The 22,057-nt window shown below is 42.7% G+C and overlaps 1 protein-coding gene across 1 annotated transcript in view; it reads right to left on the bottom strand.

The window, feature by feature from the left end:
• Positions 1-22,057, bottom strand: part of LOC126198198 (nitric oxide synthase, salivary gland) — a 730,749-nt gene that overhangs the window by 316,807 nt on the left and 391,885 nt on the right. The gene's annotated exons all lie outside the window — the stretch shown is intronic.

The raw sequence follows: 22,057 nt of genomic DNA on the forward strand, positions 1-22,057 counted from the left end.
GAGGTCATCGGTCCCTAGACTTACACAGTACTTAAACTAACTTATGCTAAGAACAACACACACACACACACACACACACGCACACACACACCCATGGCCCGCCGGAGTGGCCGAGCGGATCTAGGCGCTTTTCGAATCCTGCCTCGGGCATGGATGTGTGTGTCGTCCTTAGGTTAGTTAGGTTTAAGTAGTTCTAAGTTCTAGGGGGCTGATGACCTCAGATGTTGAGTCCCATAGTGCTCAGAGCCATTTGAACCATTTTGAACACACCCATGCCCGAGGGAAGACTCGAACCTCCGGCGGAATGAGCGGCAGAATCCCTGATGCGGCTACTTCACGCAGCATTTATGTATTTAATGAGACTAAACATATAAGGTCATCAGCCTCCTACTCACCACCCAAGACGGAATCAACGTACCCAATCTGTCTGTGTCTAGAGCAAATCCGATGCCCAAGAGTGAGAATGTTTTCTTAATGTTTGCGTAATGTGTAGCTGACAAAGGATGTGAGTATCGTCCTGGTACTCACCTAGTGGGACATGGGAAACCACCTAAAACCACATCCAGGCTGGCAGATACAATGACCCTCGTTGTTGATCCACCGGGTGGTTCGAACTGGGGCCGTCTGCTCTGTTAATGAGTCAGAAATGGCCGCTTTAACGGGTACAGGTTTCTGGGTTGGTGCTTCAGTATCAACAATTGGGTATGAATTGTCGGTGACAGACTCATTGGGGCATACACTTATCCATGAGACAGAGTCTCATGGGCGAACGATTGGTGAAGGAGGTCCGTTACCATGGGCCCGCGATTCATCGAACCTCAATCTGTTGGATTTCTGGCTATGAGGACATTTAAATGCGTAGGTGTATGCCCAAATCCTCGATAATATGCAGATGTTACAGGTGCATATCACCAGTTCACGTGATGCTATCCAAATTGAGTCAGCTTTATTCGAAAGAGAATATGATTCATTGTGAAGGAAGGTTAAATGAATGAAGGCTGTGTGAAGAGGCATGGTAAACACATGCAACAACGCTTATAGTGACTATGCAGCAGGCAGATGGGAATAAGTGGTCAAATTGATCTATATATGAACGATATTTGTTTTCAGAGATACCATTAGAGGAACTTTTCTTCTATTTTCGATCGACACCACCTCTCACAGGAATTCGGACCCTTTTTTTAAAAAATTACCCTGTGTATGTTACGTTATTCTCATCACACCTATGCCAGATATTATGATGATGGCAGCAGAATGGTTCCATAGTCTTCCTCAAACATAGGTTCTGTAGATTCACCCAATATTGACGTGAACTACACCGTCTTTTTTCTAATGATTGCCATTTATGTTAGCTGATTCTTCCATCGCTTCTTTGTACAAGAACACAGTATTAAATGGAAAGCTCAATACTGTGTATGATCTACATAATTAATAAATATATTTAACTGTTTTTCGGCTTACAATCACATGACGAGATTTTAACTGACTATCGCCGACAAAGAAGTTACAATATTTGTAAATAACACCGGAGGAGATGTTACTCATCTAAACTGCGATACAAACACACAGTAAATGTCGTCTTTGACAATGTAGTGGTAATGGAATTAACAATTTAAAAAGTTGAACAATAAATAAATATAAAGGGAGAACCAGCAGGAGGAGGAGGAGATTAGTGTTTAACGTCACATCGACAGCAGAGTCATTAGAGGCGACGTACAAGCTCGAATTACGGAACCTTTGGGAAGGAAATCGGCCATGGCCTTTCAAAGGAACCACCCCGGCATTTTCCTGAAACGATTTAAGGCAATCACGGAAAACCTAAATCAGGATGGCCAGACGCAGGTTTGAACCGAATGTGAGCCCAGTGTGCTAATCACTGCCCACCCCACTCGGTGGGCGACCAGGGAAAACATTAATGCTAAACATGAGAATCAGCGTCTATTTGAGAATTTCAATTAAATTAACGATCATAATAAAATAAAATTAGCACTTTAGAAGATTACTAAAAATAGCTTGAAGAGCTGTTGCATATGGAAAGTGATATAGAAACAGAGTAAAAGATAGAATTGGCAATCGTGAGACCAGACTATATGGAGGACTTGGGCAATCACATTAAAATAAAAATAAACAAATGAAGGAACAGAAATGAACAGACATTGTGGAAGTTATGGAAAACTTTGTCAGCTTTTACCTAATTAATAGTGTTACAACTACACTGTCAAAGATGATATTTACTGTACGTTTGTCGTTCAGTCTAAATGAACAATATCTTTTCCATTGTTCTTTATAAATATTGTAACTTACTTGATAACGATAGTCAGTTAAAATCTGTTGATTAACTTGTAAACGGAAAACGCGTTACGTAAATAAATTAACACTGGAGAACATACACAGTTTCGTCGATTCCCATTTAAGTTCCCGGAGTATCTTATTACACTTTCTTGTGGGCTATACTACTCTGTTACGTTACTAGCAGCTAGCTGTTCAATTTGTTGGATGTGAATTATCACGTCTACTTTATCGGTCACTGGATCAACAGAACTGGTAACATTGGCGTTTCATATGGAGTTTCCTTTACGGATGCACCGCACTATCCGAGAACCATTCCAAAAAAAGTAATTTAACTGTGGTTTCCTAATACTGGTTTTTCTGCATGTACTCGTATTGTCGACAGCTGTTGAGCGGTCATAGTATAGTGTCTCGCGGGGTCCATGATAGGACGTCTCGCCGCCGGCATAATGGTGCAAGGAAATTCTAGCCGTTTCTAGGTAGGTATTTGTAGTTTATTTACCGAGTGAGATTTCACTGTGGTAAGACTAGGGCATTTATCCCCATCAATTTGAAATCGTTACGTAGGTAAGATACAAACGAAGGTCCTAAAGAGGGATGTATTACAGACGGAACGCAAGATTAGCAGGGAGTGGTGGGAGGAATTATACTGGCGTAGTTTTTATCGAAAGAACCATCCCAGCTCTCAGACGACTTGACGTAAGGGAACTACGGAAAACTTTATCCACAATGGCTGCAATGAGTTTTGAATTGTTCCACCCGAATAAGAGTTATTTAACGACTGCGCCTCGTCGCTCGTTCTTAAGAGCCGAGGTACTTCACTAAATTTAGCTTTAATAATACATTACTGTCAGCGTCAGTAGCTCGAAAAGTATTAAGTTGTATTAGTGTGTAGAGACAATGCCCCCGGCATCAATACGTTACCTATCTGTGATATGGCTACTCTGGTACCATATTTACAGCTATCCAATGTTGTTACTTAGCTTCTGAGAAAGATAACGCAGAGATAACTCCAGTTTTAGAAGTGGATGAATTTTGGCGCACAGTTAATTGACTGTGTTCCTTTATCTCGGATTTGCAATGCAGACTTATCAGCCACACATATTCATTAAAATTTTATAAACGATTGATCACTGCAAGTGAGGATCGTGTAGGAAATGAAACCAATATCAATGACGCACTTCAGCTGTTGTGAATAGCTGATTAGTTTGGCTCACTTTCAAATAATGCTTGCTTGTGATAATCGCTACCGGAAAGGAATGCTGAAATACAATTCCCATTCAAATTTCTTCAACAATGGGCCTATAAAGCGCAGCTTCCAAACGTGCAAATTCACTTTTTCCCGTGAATGACACTTCATCGTCATCATCATCATCATCATCATCATCATCATCATCATGAGTCGCTTTACTCGTTTCTGAATGTCGTAACGTGATTTGTTCATTCACTTCTTAATTAACTGAATCTTCGACTAGACGCGTCCATCCACACCAATCTACAGCTCTTCTTAATATAAGGTCAAGAGGTTCACCAGTAATCTTTTTCGCTTGATCCAGCCATCTACTTAATACTCTTGCTCATGCTTCTTTGTCCTGCAAAATCGTCATTTCTAAATTATCCCCTTCTCAAACTGTACACAAGGGATGGAAGGATCTTTGACTGACACGAAGAGATAAACTTCTTGTGATGCTAAGTTCTTCTATTATGGAAGCATTGGCTCTTCTTTCTATCCATGGTCGCGTAACATCTTTAGCCGGCGTCACATCTCGAAGGCATCAATACGGCTCTTGTTACTGGCTTACACTATCCAGGTCTTGCAGCCAACAGCAACATAAGGAACACCAACGATTCCAAGAAGCGAATCTTGGTTGTTTTGCGTAATGTCCGATTCTCCCAGATCTCTGTGAGTTTAACCATTGTGTCTCGGCCAAGGACGATTCGTCGTCTTATTTATCCACTTTCTTGTGTCATTTATCAGAGATCCTAGATACACGCTATCAATCACCACCCCTAAATCCTTTAAGCAACAGGTAAACTAGATTTGAACGGAACTTTGTCGAATGATAACCACTAGTTTGGCCTTTTGCACGTCTATCTTTGTATTGAAATTCCACGATCCCAGTCTTCCAGTGCGTCCCTAATGACTTAGATGTTATAGAGCTGAGGTGACGTTATATAACTTTGTCTGACTACACTTGTCACATCTAAGTACCTGAATGTTCGCCATCCACCTTTATGGTTGCAGAATGAGACCTTTTAATAGAGACCTTATAATAACGGTATTGGATGGTTTGGAGTCCCAGGGTCATTGAATATATGCCATAACTTGTCCCACATTACACAATCAAACTCCTTTTCATAATTTAGGGAACAAATGAAGAACTGAATGATATGCCGCAAGTTCGTGACTGACTCTCGAGTATCTTCACCGGTATGATAATAACAGTACTGCAGTTATGAAGTATCTCGATTTTATTATCCACTGTTAATTCTTCACACGGAATTATTTATCATTAACAACGCAATAAAAATTTAAAAGCGCTTGTTGCTGCCCCCATTGAGGATGGAAGCTTCTAGGTGGGTAACTTTAGAAAATTGTCTTAACACTGCTTCCCGTAATAAGTATCTAAGCAGTTATGCCGTACCAAAGAGTTATATTTGATTTCGGAACTTTGAGACAAAATCTAGTCTTTAGCTACGCACTAGTTACTGAGTAGACTGTACGACCGAGCGAGGTGGCGCGGTGGTAACATCCTGCACCCCTCTTCTACAGGTTGGAGGTTGAAATCCGCGACCAGCCGTACTAATTTAGGTTTTTCATGGTTTCCCTAGATAGTACAAGACGAATGCGAGACAGGTCCTTCGAAAGGACATGGACAATTTACTCCCTTATCCTTCCCCTGTTCTAGCGTGTGTTCCATCCTTAAAGTCAAATTTAAAGTACAGGATGGACAAAACAACACTGGCCCAGAAAATATTACACGCACCTTAAGATAGGCAACCCAACTTACATCTTCCTCCTCGAGTGTGGATGGCCTAAGATAGATTGCCTGTCTTAATGTGCATGTAATATTTTATGGGCCAGTGTAATTTTGTGCACCCTATAGTTTCCATTTGACAGCATGCTGGACTGCTTCCGCTACCAATACACCAATGGGTCCTTGACACTGTCGATTCTCACTGTATCAGTATGGTTCCAGTGAGAGAAGCAGTGTGCCGGACAATTGTCAAGTGCCACGCTTTTCTGAGCACTGTAATTTCGCTTTTTTTTTTAAAGAAAAAACTAACTGCGGCTGCAGTTAAAATTAAAAAAATTTTTTTTGATATCCTTTGAGACTTATATAGTTCCGTACATGTGATTTTCAGAATTTTTTCGAGCTTTTCGTGGGATACAGAGACTTGATACGAGTTAAATATTGAATAAATTACGAAAATCGCCGTTTTCTGTTGCTTGTACCTAGCAAATGTAGGTCGATACGGAGCTTTGGAAAGACTGGCTGCGGATAGAGGTGTTTTGGTAGCCAACGCAAAAGAAAAGTATTTTGGTAGATTCAACAGTTTTTGAGGTGTAGCCAGATAAGTTTTAAACAGTTTTCTGTACCTCAAACTACACTTGATCAAAAACTATGATAGAACTCGGCCTGTAATTGGAAGTAAGACAGATGTTTGGTAACGCTATAGAGGTGTGCACCAGATGCCTGAGTCAATTTGACATGTTACGTCAGTTTTGTAGGAGTAGAGACGAAACACTTTGACTGCTAAAACCGTTAACGGACGGATCGTGAAAATTTCGGTGGACTGCTGATACCGTCAGCTGACAGTATACAGTTTCTCCCGCTTTTAAATACGAAATCACTTGTATTGGTGGGCTCTATGGGTCTTCATTGGGTTGCATTGGATATTTAGTTACTAAAACAGTTGTAAAATGGCCGGCATTCTAAGAAACGGCAAGCTTTACGTAGCCAGCAGTCAAAATGTTGAGAGACTTTCTACCGTCATGGAGAGCTGCGGTGGGCATCTGCAGGGAATACTTGTGATTTTCCGTTAGATGTCAACCAGTTTAAATCACCAATTCGTCTACGGGACGTCAAACCCTACTTCGCCTTCTACGTGTTACGCTCATGATTGAATTCTGGACTCCAATTACGGACCATCTAAACTGAATAATTTTATTTGTAATGAAATGTTACTTGCGCTCAATATTAATGTCAGGTTAAAAGTGAACAGATGAGGACTCGTAACCAGGCACCTATGGGCAGAACTGTTCCGGGAAGGAAGGATAAGGTCACTAACTCTGTTCAAAATTTCGTCCAATAAACTGGTGTGGGTCCAGAACAACGGCCTCCTACTTTTTTTTTTAGTGTTGTCTCGAACGGGCAACCGCCTGACGCCTCTTCAACTGTTAAGCGATTGGTCCGCCACCCCTCTCTGTAAAGATGCACCGGATAACGACGGTTAACGAGTGAAGTTAAAAGTTGCTGATGCCATTTTCTCCCGCTAACAGCGTCGTGAGTGCACCGTTTTCTTCGGAGTACGTTTAGCATGACTTTTAAGTTTTGGCGGGGATCTATTAAACATCTCAATTTTATATATATGTAACCATCGCGTTTACATAATTTAAGTACCAACAGAATTAATGCTCTTTGGTATCGTGCGAAGTAAATATTTACTTCAATTTGATGTTCCTTTTTCAAGAAGCATGACAACGGTCACTGCATCAAATCATCATTCTGATAATCAATATTTGCTTTTCCCACAGAACGGAATGGAAATGAAGTCCAATGCTTCTTGAAAGAGCGTAGGGGAAAGATGCGGGAGACCCGCACCGCCGTACGAGGCAAGATCCTAATGGAGGTGATTTGCCGTTGCGTTCCTCCGACCGTAATGGCGATGAATGATGATGATGAAGACGACACAACAACACTCAGTCATCTCGGGACAGATGAAAATCCCTGACCCCGCCGGGAATCGAACACGGTACCCCGTGCTCGGGAAGCAAGACCGATGCCGCGAAACCACGAGTGGCGTACTCCAACTGAATAGTTGTTTATACATCAAAATTTGCGTATGAAGAATTTTATCAGTTTTACTGTATTTTCGATGGGCTGACTTTGAAGTTAGTGTACGTCCACAACAGGACCATACAGCAGTATCCGACACAATTTCCTGATCAGAGTGAATATTCACAGGCCAGAGAAGATGTTGATAGGTTGGGACCGTTTGGAGTTATTAGACTTTTACCCAGCATCGTGGACTTAGCTGCTTGTTTCCTTCGAGATCCATCTGTAATGATAGTGCATGCTGGTATGCAAATCCTGTCCAACTATCCTCCCATAGATTTTGGTTCATACGAATGTTGTGTGTTGCAATGTTCAGAGCTTATTGCATTCTCAAGAGAATCCACATCCTATCATTTGTGAATAAAGATACGTTGCTGTCATTGAGGGTAATGAATATAATCCACCTCCTCCCCTCTATTAAAGATTAATATTAATACGATTCTTGAGAGGGAAGATCTGTCTAGGTAATACATTTTTGTTTCGTGGTATACGAGGCCTGTTCAGAAAGTAAGCTCCGATTGATTGCCAAATTGAAACCACAGTGAACATCAGAAATGTTTTACTTGTAACAATTAGCTACACCTTTCAGCTACTTCTCTACGTAGTCGCCGTTCTGACTTAGACTTCTGTCATAGCGTTGTACCAACGTTTCAATAGCCTCATCATAGAAGGCAGCCGCCAGTGCTTTCCGCCAATTCTCCACGCTGGCCTACACCTCGTTGTCTGTGTCAAAATGTTGTCTTCAAAGACAGCGGTTCATGTGACCAGAGATGAAACTCAGGGGGAGACAATTGCGGACTGTATTGTGGGTAATCTCACATTTCCATTTGAAAACGATGCAGGAGCATCTTCATTGCCCCTGCAGAATGCGGCTGAGAATTGTCTTGAAGAAGAAACAGCACGACAGTTATGTAATGTTAGATGCATAGCTTCAGGCGAAATTTCTCACCAGGCCCTCGTACTTGGCGGCAGACACTATTTTCTAGACATCTTTACGCACTCACTGCGAGCTCAGAAATGAGAAGAGCGACGTGATGCTAACTGGGGTTATACTAGAGACACTACCCAACACATCTGTGCAAAGCTTTATCGGATTTTCATAGTCGTTTCCATTTCGCGACCGATCGGAGCTTACTTTCTGAACGCCCCTCGTATAATTCATTCTTCATTCCCCGCCCACATCCATTCCACCATTTTCCCTATATCCCTGCGACACTGATGGAAGGAGACCTGCTTGGGGAATGAATAACAAATATTTAACAAAACCTGTTTCATTGATCGTCGTGCTGAAGTCTCAGTATTAGTTTCCGTTGCGCTTTCCAAGTAATTCATTGGGTCACATGTATGTAAACTTGCATAGAAACCTCACATGACGCTGAACACTGTGGAACTGGGATACAGAAAGCCTTTGATTGTTACTAATAAGAATCATCATAGATACAAGAAGTTCTTGCCATTTGCGAAAAAGAGTGATCCGAAAAAGAAGAACTCAAATGTGAATAAGGATAGGGAATAGAAACAGATGGGTTTAAACAAGATATCGATACCTTTTAATTTATATAGAAACGTGCTTGTTTTCCTTTTATGCCATCTCCTGTATCCTAAATGCAACCAGGTTTTGTCATACTGATTTTATATGTTTCATTACAATACTCACCTATTTTTATAGTATATTATTTCGTTGTACACCACACAACCACTTCCCTTTTCCAGTACAGCGATCTGTTTCACATCCAAAGCCAGGCGGATGCTCACTGTTGTAGTCTTGGTCAGCTACGAGAATTTACGGGACCAGTTCTTGTGCTCGTTCTGAGCGTTACTCTGCTCACAGCTTTCTACTAGATATTGTACTATCAGCTCAGGCACATGCATATAAGTTGATATTAGATGTGTTGGTGAGAACTAAGGAAACGTTAGATTTGAACTTATCACATTTCAAATAACCACTCAGATGACGTAACTGTCCTTATCGACACTCAGTGGCATTTGGCAAAGAGATCTGTTCGAGTAGGTGTCGGGTTTTCAAATGCAGCTGTCTATACATGCATCACAGGTTAGTGGCAGACGGTGTTCCAGAAATGATTGAATTTAGAGTAAGAAGCGGCTGACACATATTGCAAGACTCGCCCATCATTTTGCAGGATAATGCTCAGGCGCTTAAGGCGCAAGTTGTGATTGATTTGTTCTACAGATGGGACTGGAAAGTCCTGTACGACCTACCACACTTCCCGGACTTAAGCTCCAGTGACTTCATCTGTACTGCTAAGTTGAAGAAAGCGCTTAACGACATTCGTTCCAAATTTCCAGAAGGCTTTTGACACCGTTCCTCACAAGCGACGCAAATTGCGTGCCTATGGAGTATCGTTTCAGTCGTGCGACTCGATTCATGATTTCCTCTCGGAAAGGTTACAGTTCTTGGTAACTGACGGAAATACGTCCACAGGTATGTGACTGACTCGAAGACTTCTTGAAGTAATAGAACCCAGTACGTTGTCCTCGTGTTCATCAGAGTGAAGTGTATCGTCAGCAGTTCCCCAATAAGTGTGATAGAATAACTGTCGCACTATATATACATAACTGATTTGGCGGACAGGGTTGTTTGCTGAAGAAGCCGCAGTGTACTGCAAGGTGTCGAAGTTGAGTGACTCTAGGAAGAAACAAGACGACTTACAAGGGGAGGCCGCCAATTGTGAAATTCAGATTCGATTCATACTGCGCATAATAAAATCTCATGGCCAGAGGTGTAATGTGGCAAAGCACCAAGATGCACTTCTCAGCCGTTGTCGAGAAAATCGTCAGTTAAAAAAAACCGTTGCGGTGAAATACTGTCTACGATTAATAAGTTGCTATAGCGTCGTGGCGCAGCGGTAAGCGCTCGGGTTCGTAATCCGAAGGTTGCCGGATCGAATCCCGCGCCATGCAACTTTCTTCATTATTAGTTTTTTATAAACTATTAATTAATTGCTTATGCATGTTGGTGAAGGCGGATCGCTCTCCAATTGTACCGCCTCCATTTTTCCGTATGTTTAACAGGGTGTACCAAAGCTCTCACGTCCGCACTGATTTTCGACGATGTTATAAGTTGCGCTAGGGACCGCATCTACCTTCTTTCGAAGTTAGCAGGCAACTACGCTGTTATGCGGCGGCTCGTTTCGGCCCATTCAACATCTGTCCATCAAGTGTAACGAGCGAGTAACGGAGTTTATATTTCATACCTGCCACAGCAAATTTGTGTTCGTGGGGTCTCTATTCTAATTAGAACGTTTGACTTACGCTATACGTATTCGTTTCGGAATATCGTTTCTACGTCTTCCGTTAACTATACGTGGTAAACATTATGAAGAAAATTAATAACATTTGTGAAATACAACTTTATTTGCGGAAAACATAATGATGTTCGAAGTCGCCAGTTTTTCCACGACAAACGACTTTCAACAACTTATTATATGCATAATTGTTGCAACTGATTGCCGGGATATATATATATATATATATATATATATATATATATATATATATATATATATATATATGTGTGTGTGTGTGTGTGTGTGTATATATATACATACCCATTTGAATTACAAAAAACAAATACTAAAAAAAAAGGTTACATGGCGCGAGATTCGATCCGGCGACCTTCGGATTACAAACCCGAGCGCTTACCGCTGCGCCACGACGCTGTAGAAACTTATTAATCGTAGAGAGTATTTCACCGAAACGGTTTCTTTTAACTGTCGGTTTTCTCGACAACAGCTGAGAAGTGCATTGTGGTGCTTTCTTTACCACATTACACCTCTGGCCATGAGCTTTTATTATGCGCAGTATGAATCGAATCTGAATTTCACAATTGGCGGCCTCCCCTTGTTAGACAAAACTTCCAGTTGGTGTGATGAATGGCGGCTAGCCCTAAATGTGGAAAAATGTAAGGTGGATGAGTAGGAAGATCAAACTTGTAATGTTCGGATACAGTATTACTAGCGTCCTGCTTGACACAGTCAAGTCGTTCAGATATCTGCGCGTAACGCTGCAGAGAGATATGACGTGGGACGAGCATGTGAGAACTGTGGTAGAGAAGGCGAAGGGTCGACTTCGGTTTATTGGGAGAATCTTAGGAAGGTGCAGTATACCTGCAAAGGAGACCGCACGCAAGTCGCTGGTGCCACCTATTCTTGACTACTGCACGAGTGTTTAGGATCCGCACCTGGTCGGACTGAAGGAAGACACCGAAGAAATTCAGAGGCGGACTGCTAGATTTGCTGCCGACTGGTTCGAACAATAAGTAAGTGTTATGGAGATACTTCGTGAACTCAGTCCCTGGAGGGAAGGCGACGCTGTTTTCGAGATACACTACAGAGAACATTTAGAGAACTGGAATTTGAAGCTGACTGCCGAACGATTCTATACTGCTGCCAACATACATTGCGCTTAAGGACTACGAAGACAAGGTACGAGAAATCAGTGCTCACATTCAGGTATAGAGGCAGTAATTTGTATTTGCGAGTGTAATAGGAAAGGAAACGAGTAGTAGTGGGACAGGGTACACTCCGCCAGACACTGTACAGTGGCTAGCGCAGTGTCGATATAGATGTCTTCAAATAAAACAGGAGTAATATCTGGCGTTCCCCAAAGAAGCGTTGCAGACCCTCTGCATTTCCTCATCTGCATGAACGGTTTAGTAGACAATCTGAGCAGCTCTCTTAGATTGTTTGCAGATGATGCTGCCATTTTCCGTCTTTTAAAGTCATCAATGATCAAAATCAATTGCAAAATGATGTTGTTGTTGTTGTTGCGGTCTTCAGCTACTCTATCCTGTGCAAGCTGCTTCATCTCCCAGTTCGTACTGCAGCCTCCATCCTAAAGAATCTGCTTAGTGTATTAATCTCTTGGTCTCCCTCTACGATTTTTACCATCCACGCTGCCCTCCAGTACAAAATTGGTGATCCCTTGATGCCTCAGAACATGTCCTACCAACGGATCCCTTCTTCTTGTCAAGTTGTGTCACAAACTCCTCTTCTTCCCAATTCTATTCAATACCTCCTCATTAGTTATGTGATCTACGCATCTAATCTTCAGCATTATTCTGTAGCACCACATTTCGAAAGCTTATATTCTCTTCTTGTCCAAACTATTTATCGTCCATGTTTCACTTCCATACATGGCTACGCTCCATACAAATACTTTCAGAAACGACTTCCTGACACTTAAATCCATACTCGATGTTAACAAATTTCTCTTCTTCAGAAACGCTTTCCTTCCCATTGCCACTCTACATTTTATATCCTCTCTACTTCGACCATCATCAGTTATTTTGCTCCCCAAATAGCAAAACTCCTTTACTACTTTAAGTGTCTCATTTTCTAACCTAATACCCTCAACATCACCCGAATTAATTCGACTACAGTCCATTATTCTCGTTTTGCTTTTGTTGATGTTCATCTTATATCCCCTTTTCAAGACACTATCCATTCCGTTCAACTGCTCTTCCAAGTCCTTTGCTGTCTCTGACAGAATTACGTCATCGGCGAACATTAAAGTTTTTATTTCTTCTCCATGGATTTTAATACCTACTCCGAATTTTTCTTCTGTTTCCTTCACTGCTTGCTCAATATACAGATTGAATAACATCGGGGAGAGGCTACAACCCTGCCTCACTCCATTCCCAACCACTGCTTCCCTTTCATGTCCCTCGACTCTTATAACTGCCATCTGGTTTCTGTACAAATGGTAAATAGTCCTTCGCTCCCTGTATTTTACCCCTGCCACCTTCAGAATTTGAAAGAGAGTATTCCAGTCAACATTGTCAAAAGCTTTCTCTAAGTCTACAAATGGTAGAAACGTAGGTTTCTCTTTCCTTAATCTAGCTTCTAAGATAAGCCGTAGGGTCAGTATTGCCTCACGTGTTCCAGTATTTCTACGGAATCCAAACTGTTCTTTCCGAAGGTCGGCTTCTACTAGTTTTTTCATTCGTCTGTTAGTATTTTGCAGCCGTGACTTATTAAACTGATAGTTCGGTAATTTTCACATCTGTCAACACCTGCTTTCTTTGGGATTGGAATTATTATATTCTTCTTGACGTCTGAGGGTATTTCGCCTGTCCCATACATTTTTCTCACCGGATAGTAGAGTTTTGTCAGGGCTGGTTCTCCCAAGGCTATCAGTAGTTCTAGTGGAATGTTGTCTACTCCCGGGGCTTTGTTTCGACTTAGGTCTTTCAGTGCTCTGTCAAATTCTTCACGCAGTATCCTATCTCCCATTTCATCTTCATCTACATCGTCTTCCATTTCCATAATATTGCCCTCAGGTACATCGCCCTTCTATAGACCCTCTATATACTCCTTCCACCTTTCTGCTTTCCCTTATTTGCTTGGAACTGGATTTCCATCTGAGCTCTTGATATTCATACGAGTGGTTCTCTTTCCTCCAAAGGTCTGTTTAATTTTCCTGTGGGCACTATCTATCTTACCCCTAGTGAGATAAGCCTCTACATCCTTACATTCGTCCTCTAGCCATGCCTGCTTAGCCATTTTGCACTTCCTGTCGATCTCATTTTTGAGACGTTTGTATTCCTTTTTGCCTGCTCGATTTACTGTATTTTTATATTTTCTCCTTTCATCAATAAAATTCAATATTTCTTCTGTTATCCAAGGATTTCTACTAGCCCTCGTCTTTTTACCTACTTGATCCTGTGCTGCCTTCACAACTTCATCCCTCAAAGCTACCCATTCTTCTTCTACTGTATTTCTTGTCCCCATCCCTGTCAATTGTTCCCTTATGCTCTCTCTGAAACTCTGTACAACCTCTGGTTTAGTCAGTTTATGCAGGTCCCATCTCCTTAAATTCCCACCTTTTTGGAGTTTCTACAGTTTTAATCTACAGTTCATAACCAATAGATTGTGGTCAGAGGCCACATCTGCCCCTGGAAATGTCTTACAATTTAAAACCTGGTTCCTAATTCTGTGTCTTACCATTATATAATCTATCTGAAATCTGACAGTGTCTCCAGGCTTCTTCCATGTATACAACCTTCTTTTATGATTCTTGAACCAAGTGTTAGCTATGATTAAGTTATGCTCTGTGCAAAATTCTACCAGGCGGCTTCCTCTTTCATTTCTTCCCCCAATCCATATTCACGTATTACGTTTCCTTCTCTTCCTTTTCCTACTATCGAGTTCCAGTCACCCATGACTATTACATTTTCGTCTCCCTTCACTATCTGAATAATTTCTTTTATCTCATCATACATTTCATCAATCTCTTCGTCATATGCTGAGCTGGTTGGCATGTAAACTTGTACTACTGTGGTAGGCGTGGGCATCGTATCTATCTTGGCCACAGTAATGCGTTCACTATGCTGTTTGTAGTAGCTTACCCGCATTCTTATTTTCCTATTCATTATTAAACCTACTCCTGCATTACCCCTATTTGATTTTGTATTTATAATCCTGTATTCACCTGACCAAAAGTCTTGTTCCTCCTGCCACCGAACTTCACTAATTCCCACTATATCTAACTTTAACCTATCCATTTCCCTTTTTAAATTTTCGAACCTACCTGCACGATTAATGGATCTGACATTCCACGCTCCGATCCGTAGAACGCTAGTTTTCTTTCTCCTGATAACAACGTCCTCTTGAGTAGTCCCCGCCCGGAGATCCGAATGGAGGACTATTTTACCTCCGGAATATTTTACCCAAGAGGGCGCTATCATCATTTAACCATACAGTAAAGATGTATGCCCTCGGGACAAATTACGCTGTAGTTTGCCCTTGTTTTTAGCCGTTCGCAGTACCAGCACATCAAGGCCGTTTTGGTTAGTGTTACAAGGCCAGATCAGTCAATCATCCAGACTGCTGCCCGTGCAGCTACTGAAAAGGATGCTGCCCCTCTTCAGGAACCACACGTTTGTTTGACCTCTCAACAGATACCCCTCCGTTGTGGTTGCACCTACGGTACGGCTATTTGTATTGCTGAGGCACGCAAGCCTCCCCACCAACGGCAAGGTCTATGGTTCATGATTTAGACCAAATATCCGTATGGTGAGAAAAGTGGCAATGAACTCTAAATAATGAAAATTATGAAGTCATCCACCTGAGTACTAAAAGGTAATCGCTAAATTTCGGTTACACGATAAATGAAACAAATATAAAGGCTGTGCTACATACTTATAGCTTACAGTTATGATTAACATAAACTGGAACGATTACAGAGACAATGTAGATGGGAACGCAAGCCAAAGACTGCGATATATTTGTAGAAATCTTAGAAAATGCAGCAGCTCATCCACCTTCTTGTGGAGTATTGTTGTGCGGTGTGGGATCCGCATCAATTAGGATTGAAGGAGGACATTGAAACAATACAAAGAAAGGCAGCTCGTTTTGTATCATTTAGAAATAGGGGAGAGTGCGCCGCGGATGTGATACGCAGCATAACGCATGTCATCATGAATAATATCGTACACTGCACCATAGGAAGTGTTGGACGCCACGGTAAGATTCGCAGCTGCACATGACAGTCGTTCAAAGCTGCTGCCTCACTGGCTCGACATTTTGCGGGCTTGCAGCTGCTCCCGGGTGCCCGGAGAGTGACGAATTTCTAAGATTCACACGCCCCCCTTGAGAGAATGCACATTGCTAGGGTCCATACAGTCGTCCTCATGTACGCCAAGCATTGTCTCTGTGAATTTCACACAGTTTTGCCCTCTGGTCCACAAATATCGTACTACACTTCGCTGCTCTACACTAGTTGACGACAGTAATATGTGCGCCATGTTCGTTTCGTAGTTCAGGCTTCTGTCGCTAGATCTGCACATGATAATAAAATGACCTCTGTAGCGCAAACTTCAAACTATATCGTCGTGAAATTTCAACATTCACGCCGCAATACCAGGGGTGAAAAAATTATTGTGCATTCCTTTTGGATAAAGACTTCAATTACATCCACTGTTCAGCACACCTCATAGTTGGTACGCACCGATATCTGAGTGATCAGCGTGACGGATTGCCGTCCTACGGGCCCGGATTCGATTCCCGGCTGAGTCGGAGATTTTTCTCCGCTCAGAGACTGGGTGTTGTGTTGTCTTCATCATCATTTCATCCCCGTTCTGCCCGCAGGTCGCCCAATGTGGCGTCGAATGTAATAAGACCTGCACCAAGACGGCCGGACCTGCCCCGCAAGGGGCCTCCCGGCCAATGACGCCAAACGCTCATTTCCATTTTACCTCATAGTTGTCGAGATACTTTTGATCTGATAGAGTACACTGATTTTCGCAATGTGGACGTGTTTCTTTTCCTGTTTCAGGACGCGGACTGTGCGAATAAGTTCTGACCATTTGTGCCAACTTGCAACATCGACCATTCCTCTTGGGACACCGCGTATCAGCAGATGGAGACGTGACGTACTCCAGATTGTCCATAAAATTTCCATAGTGAGTGATGCGTCCACACGCCTTCGCCCCGCTATTGTACTTACTTTAGCTGACAGTATCTGAGAACGCTCGCGCAATATACATATATATACCGCAGAGCCGTAAAGCGTTATCTGCTCCATCCAGAAGCGGGCGCAGCGACAGGCTCATCCGCCTCCTTATAGGCTAATGAAATAAGAGTCGCGCCGCTCGCCGCGTAACCGCTCTAAGTGCCCGGGCGTCAGCTGGCGGCGCGGACCGCGAACGCTGGACCCGTTTCCGCAGACGTGAGAGCGGCGACTCGTAAAAGCGGCTTTACTGCCAGCTGCTGCGCAGACTAAACAAGTGCCGCACCGGCCGGTAAATCTCTCCGGTGCGGTTTATCTGTCCCCGCTGTAGCCGCAGCGCCCGTTCCAAGAAGGCATTTATCTCGATCGGCGCTATCAGTCGCTGGAGCACCGGCGTATGTCGCACCTGCTCCAAGTGGGCCTCGGTTGCGTCTTCGAGCGCTGCATTTTAGACGCATTTCATTGCGTAGCTCAATTACGCACTAGTTTCCATAAAACAAAAAATAAGTTTTAACTCTGCAGCGGAGTGTGCGCTGACTCGAAACTTCCAGGCAGATTAAAACTGTGTGGCCGGACCGAAACTCGAGACCTTTCCCTTTCGCGAGCAAGTACTCTACAGAATATTTTTTTTCTCTAGATCTCTTCCACTTCGTCTTCCACTCATACTACCTTCAAATTATATCTAACTTATAAACGAGAACAATATCTAATCCCACTGCCACTTTCACCCTAAAAGCTAACTACGATGGATTTATGTTGCCACTTAAGGCTTCGCCTACGAACAAAAATGAAACACGCCTCCGATACAATGGATTTTTACGTTTTATTTTTTCATGTTTTTTCTTCCTCTTCCTGGGGTGTTCACAGCAGCTAGACAGTTCGGTGACCAGGTCGTCTTCTCGTTGATCGCGGGTTAAACACGCTCTAATTAGAGTCTTGTTGCAACCCTTGTTCACTAAAGTACGAGCAGCCCTTTTGTAATATGTGACTTGTAAGTACTGCGTCTTTTCCAGTCAGTACAAACTTTAATTTTATTAATGTATTATATACTTAATCTGCTTTAGAACAGTTAGTCTAATCCTGAAGACGACGCTCATAGTAGCGTAGAAACCTGGTCAATTTTGACTTAATATTTGTGACCGAGAGCTTATTTGTTCTAATATAGCTCTAATTACCATTGAATTCTCTCGTCAGTCTATCCTCTGCTGTATCTTCAATCTCTTCTCATACCCTGTACCGCCCAATGTTCTGGAGGGTACATAAACAACTACCCTTGGTAATTCCATAAAAGCGAACCATATGACGCCTTGCGCCTTAAAACCATGTAGTTGCTCGTTAAATAATGCCCAAAATCCAACAACTCTGCAAAATGGTTCAAATGGCTCTGAGCACTATGGGACTTAACGTCTGAAGTCATCAGTCCCCTAGAACTTAGAACTACTTAAACCTGACTAACCTAAGGACATCACACACATCCATGCCCGAGGCAGGATTCGAACCTGCGACCGTAGTGGTCGCGTGGTTCCAGACCGAAGCGCCTAGAACCGCTCGGCCACATCGGCCGGCACAACTCTGCAACGCCTTCACTAAAGTATGAGAACAGTTATCTTTAACCCCCCCCCCTCCCCCTTACCCCTTCGGAGGTTCGAGTCCTCCCTCGGGCATGGGTGTGTGTGTTGCCCCTAGCGTAAGTTGTTTAACCCTGAAACTCTTAACTCTCAAGGTGGCTTTTCTGTAACGTATACCAGGAGATAGCGTCTCTGAGACCCCTATATTTAAACCAAGATTTAAGGCAAAAACCATTGGAAATTTTTAATTTATGCTACATAACATTTATTTTTACAATTATTTAAATATTGTTTAAATGCTTCTAGTTTATTTTATTGCATTAAACAAAGTCTGCAGCATTTGACTATTTATCACACAAAAGCACATAATTTTGTGTGGTTCTTTTAAATAGTACGCATAAATAGACTATTAGAGTGATGAATTTTAAAGTTAGCATAATTATACAGTTTCTCTAGCCAATAAAATTCCAGGGTTTAAATTTGCGCATAAAAATCCACCCGATAGATACAAAAAGAAAGTCTGCCAAATTGACATTCATTGTTGGGAACTACCACTCAGAACACATTCGATTTTAACAAGCACTTCAAGTATTTCATTGAAGAAAGAGACAGATCCCCATCATAACTTTCCTGATGTTCTTCCTATGAATGCTACTCTTGTTCGATAGCAGAACAGTGATCATTGGGTAAAGCAAAATCGTCGTCTTTTTCGTTTACTTCTTGAGCTATATCACTGACAACTCGAGAAAGTTAAAAATGACACATTCGTGCTAACACATTTTGAGCTATACGGTACCATTTTGAAGAAAACAGGTACGCAGTTCACAAGGCGCGTTCTGGGAGACTTCAACACCTGTCAATAACACGTGTCAGCAATAAACACAGAAGGCCATAACCCAACCGACAGCAAAACATCGTAGGCTTGGCAAAATAAGGAGGGTAGGGGGAATATAGAAGCATTCCACCACAACTGGCCTTGGAGAGCGACTTCGAAAATTTTCGCGCTGTCTGAAAGACCACACCTGGTGAGTTAAAGGTTAAGTTAGATTAAGTAGTGTGTAAGCTTAGGGACCGATTAACTCAGCAGTTTGGTCCCATAACATAAAAAAAGAAGTACCTTTAACCCACACTGTGACATTATGTCGAGCAACAGGGTTGTATGTGACGTCAGAATGGATCAAGTTGGTGGACTCTACGAGGCGAGGCGTCCGTCGCAGCAGCAGTGACAACATGTGGCAGCCGTATCGTAAACGAGACGGTGCATGTCGTTGTTGACATCGGCGTATCGACAACTGACCCAGCTAAGAGGGATTCAGGGCCAGACCTCACACCTTTACTTCCGCCACTACCTCATCTCCTACATTCCACACTTACAGAAACTCTCTGCCGTAACTTATAAGGCTAGCGGTAGAGCATTTGCTCGCAAAAAGCAAAAAGTCCCGTGTTCGTGTCTCGGCCCGGCACACAGTTTTAACTGCCAGGAAGATTCAAGAAAATAAGTGTTAAAAATAAAGTTTTCAATAGACGGTGCTCCACACCTGAAAGATATTGTACGTGCGTTGAAAAAAGTATCGATAGTTGCTAAGTGAATCTGCCTATTGTGCTTCCAGACTAGATAATCAAGATCATCATAAGACTTAAAAGCGTTACCTTAGTATTCTTTTCATTTTTAAGTCCATTAGTCTTTAGACTGACGTGACTTTATCCGCAACTAATTCCTCTCCTGTGTCGATCTCAGAGTAGCACTCATGCTCAGCAGACGCAATTGTTTGTTGGATACATTCAATCTCCGTCTTCCCCTAACCTCCATGTCTCCCTTTAGTGTCATGGATGTTATTCTGCAAATACAAAGTACGTCCTATCTAGTCTTCTAGTCAGTTTTCCACATACACTGCTGACTATTAAAAGTACAGTCCCAGGAATGACAGCAAGTAACGAAATTTTACGTATTGTATTAGTATTGAAACTATCATAGTGGCAACAATTTGTTTAAAACTTCAACAAAATGGTTACTTGTTTCAAAGTTTTACTATCTTTGAAAGTACTCACCACTATTATGCATAACCTGTTGCCAGCGATGATGAAGTCGGAGGATACACTCAGCAGCGGTAGCTATGGTGACAGTTCGAGTGGTGCGGTCTATTGTTAGACGTATGTCTGTAAGAACTCATCTACATCTACATCTACGTGACTACTTTGCAATTCACAATCAACTGCCTGGCAGCGGGTTCATTTAACCACCTTCAAACCATATCTCTTCCGTTCCATTCTCGAACAGCGAGGGAGAAAAAAGAATCCGTATATCTTTGAGTGTGAGCACTGATTTATCTTACTTTATTATGATGATCATTTCTCCCCATGTAGTACGAAAAACACCGTTGTTGTAATGATTACTCTGCAAAAGAACATGACTTGCGGAGTAGACTCTCCGGCCTCTGTGGCCGAGCGGTTCTAGGCGCTTCAGTCCGGAACCGCGCTGCTGCTACGGTCGCAGGTTCGAATCCTGCCTCGGGCATGGATGTGTGTGATGTCCTTAGGTTAGTTAGGTTTAAGTAGTTGTAAGTCTCTGGGACTGATGACCTCAGATGTTAAGTCCCATAGTGCTTAAAGCCCTTTGAGCCCCCTTGTAGAAGACTCGTCGCTGGTGATGAGTCATGGGCGTATCACTACACGCCGGAAACAAAGCAGACTTCTATGGAGTGGAAACTAGCTAGTTCCCAGTAAGCAAAACAATCGAAGTGACTTAATATGCTAAGAAATTGTTTGTGACAGTGTTCTGGTGTGTTATTGGTGGACTTCGCTGAACACGGGACCACTGTGTACGCTGCAGCCTACAATAAGACTTCGGTTAGTTTGCGTAGTGCCCTTCGTGACAAACGCCACGACATTCCGCTGACGGTGTCAAACTTCTTCATAACAGTGCTCGCTCTGCTCCTGCTAGTGCGAAAATCGCCAAATTTGGGTGGGAGGTGCTCCAGCATTCACCATACAGTCCAGATTTTGCACCGTCGGACTGTCATCTGTATGGTCCCATGAAGAAATTCCTGGGCGGCCAATGCTTTGCGACAGATGCGGGAGCGAAATCAAGTCTGCAGACGGCTATGCTTCAACCAAACGGCCTCCTACGAACAGGGTACCACGATGGAAGAAATGTGTTGAGACGTTGGTGACTGTGTAAAAAAAGTAGGTAAAAGGTGAAAGTTCATTTGTGATTTGCTGTTTCGCTGCCTGTTAAACTTTTTGGTAATAAAATTATTTTGCGTTACTTTCCAATCTTCCGTAGAGGCCTGAGCACAACTATCCCACTGTTCCACGAGCCGAAGGAGTCCTGTGGCTATCACACGGGGCACACCTTCGCCGTGGTCGTTCGAGTTGCAGCGCTTCCCTTTGAGATGTTTTTTTAGCGGTCCAAACACATAGAATTCTCAGGACGACATGCCTATGCTTTAGGACGGTTGCTCAAGTTTCTCCCACTTGAACTTGGCCATTACTCTTTGTGTGACCGAGGAGACGTGTAGACGCGCTTTATCGTGGAACAGAATCACTCCCTCCGTGCAGGCAGCCCAGGCTGTTTGCTCTTGATGGACTTGCGTAGTCTACAGAGTGTCTCATTGCACAAGTCGCTGTTAATGATTTTTCTGTGCTAGACGAATTCGATGAGTATTGGAA

This window comes from Schistocerca nitens, chromosome 1 (assembly GCF_023898315.1).
Source record: "Schistocerca nitens isolate TAMUIC-IGC-003100 chromosome 1, iqSchNite1.1, whole genome shotgun sequence".
Lineage (NCBI taxonomy): Eukaryota > Metazoa > Arthropoda > Insecta > Orthoptera > Acrididae > Schistocerca > Schistocerca nitens.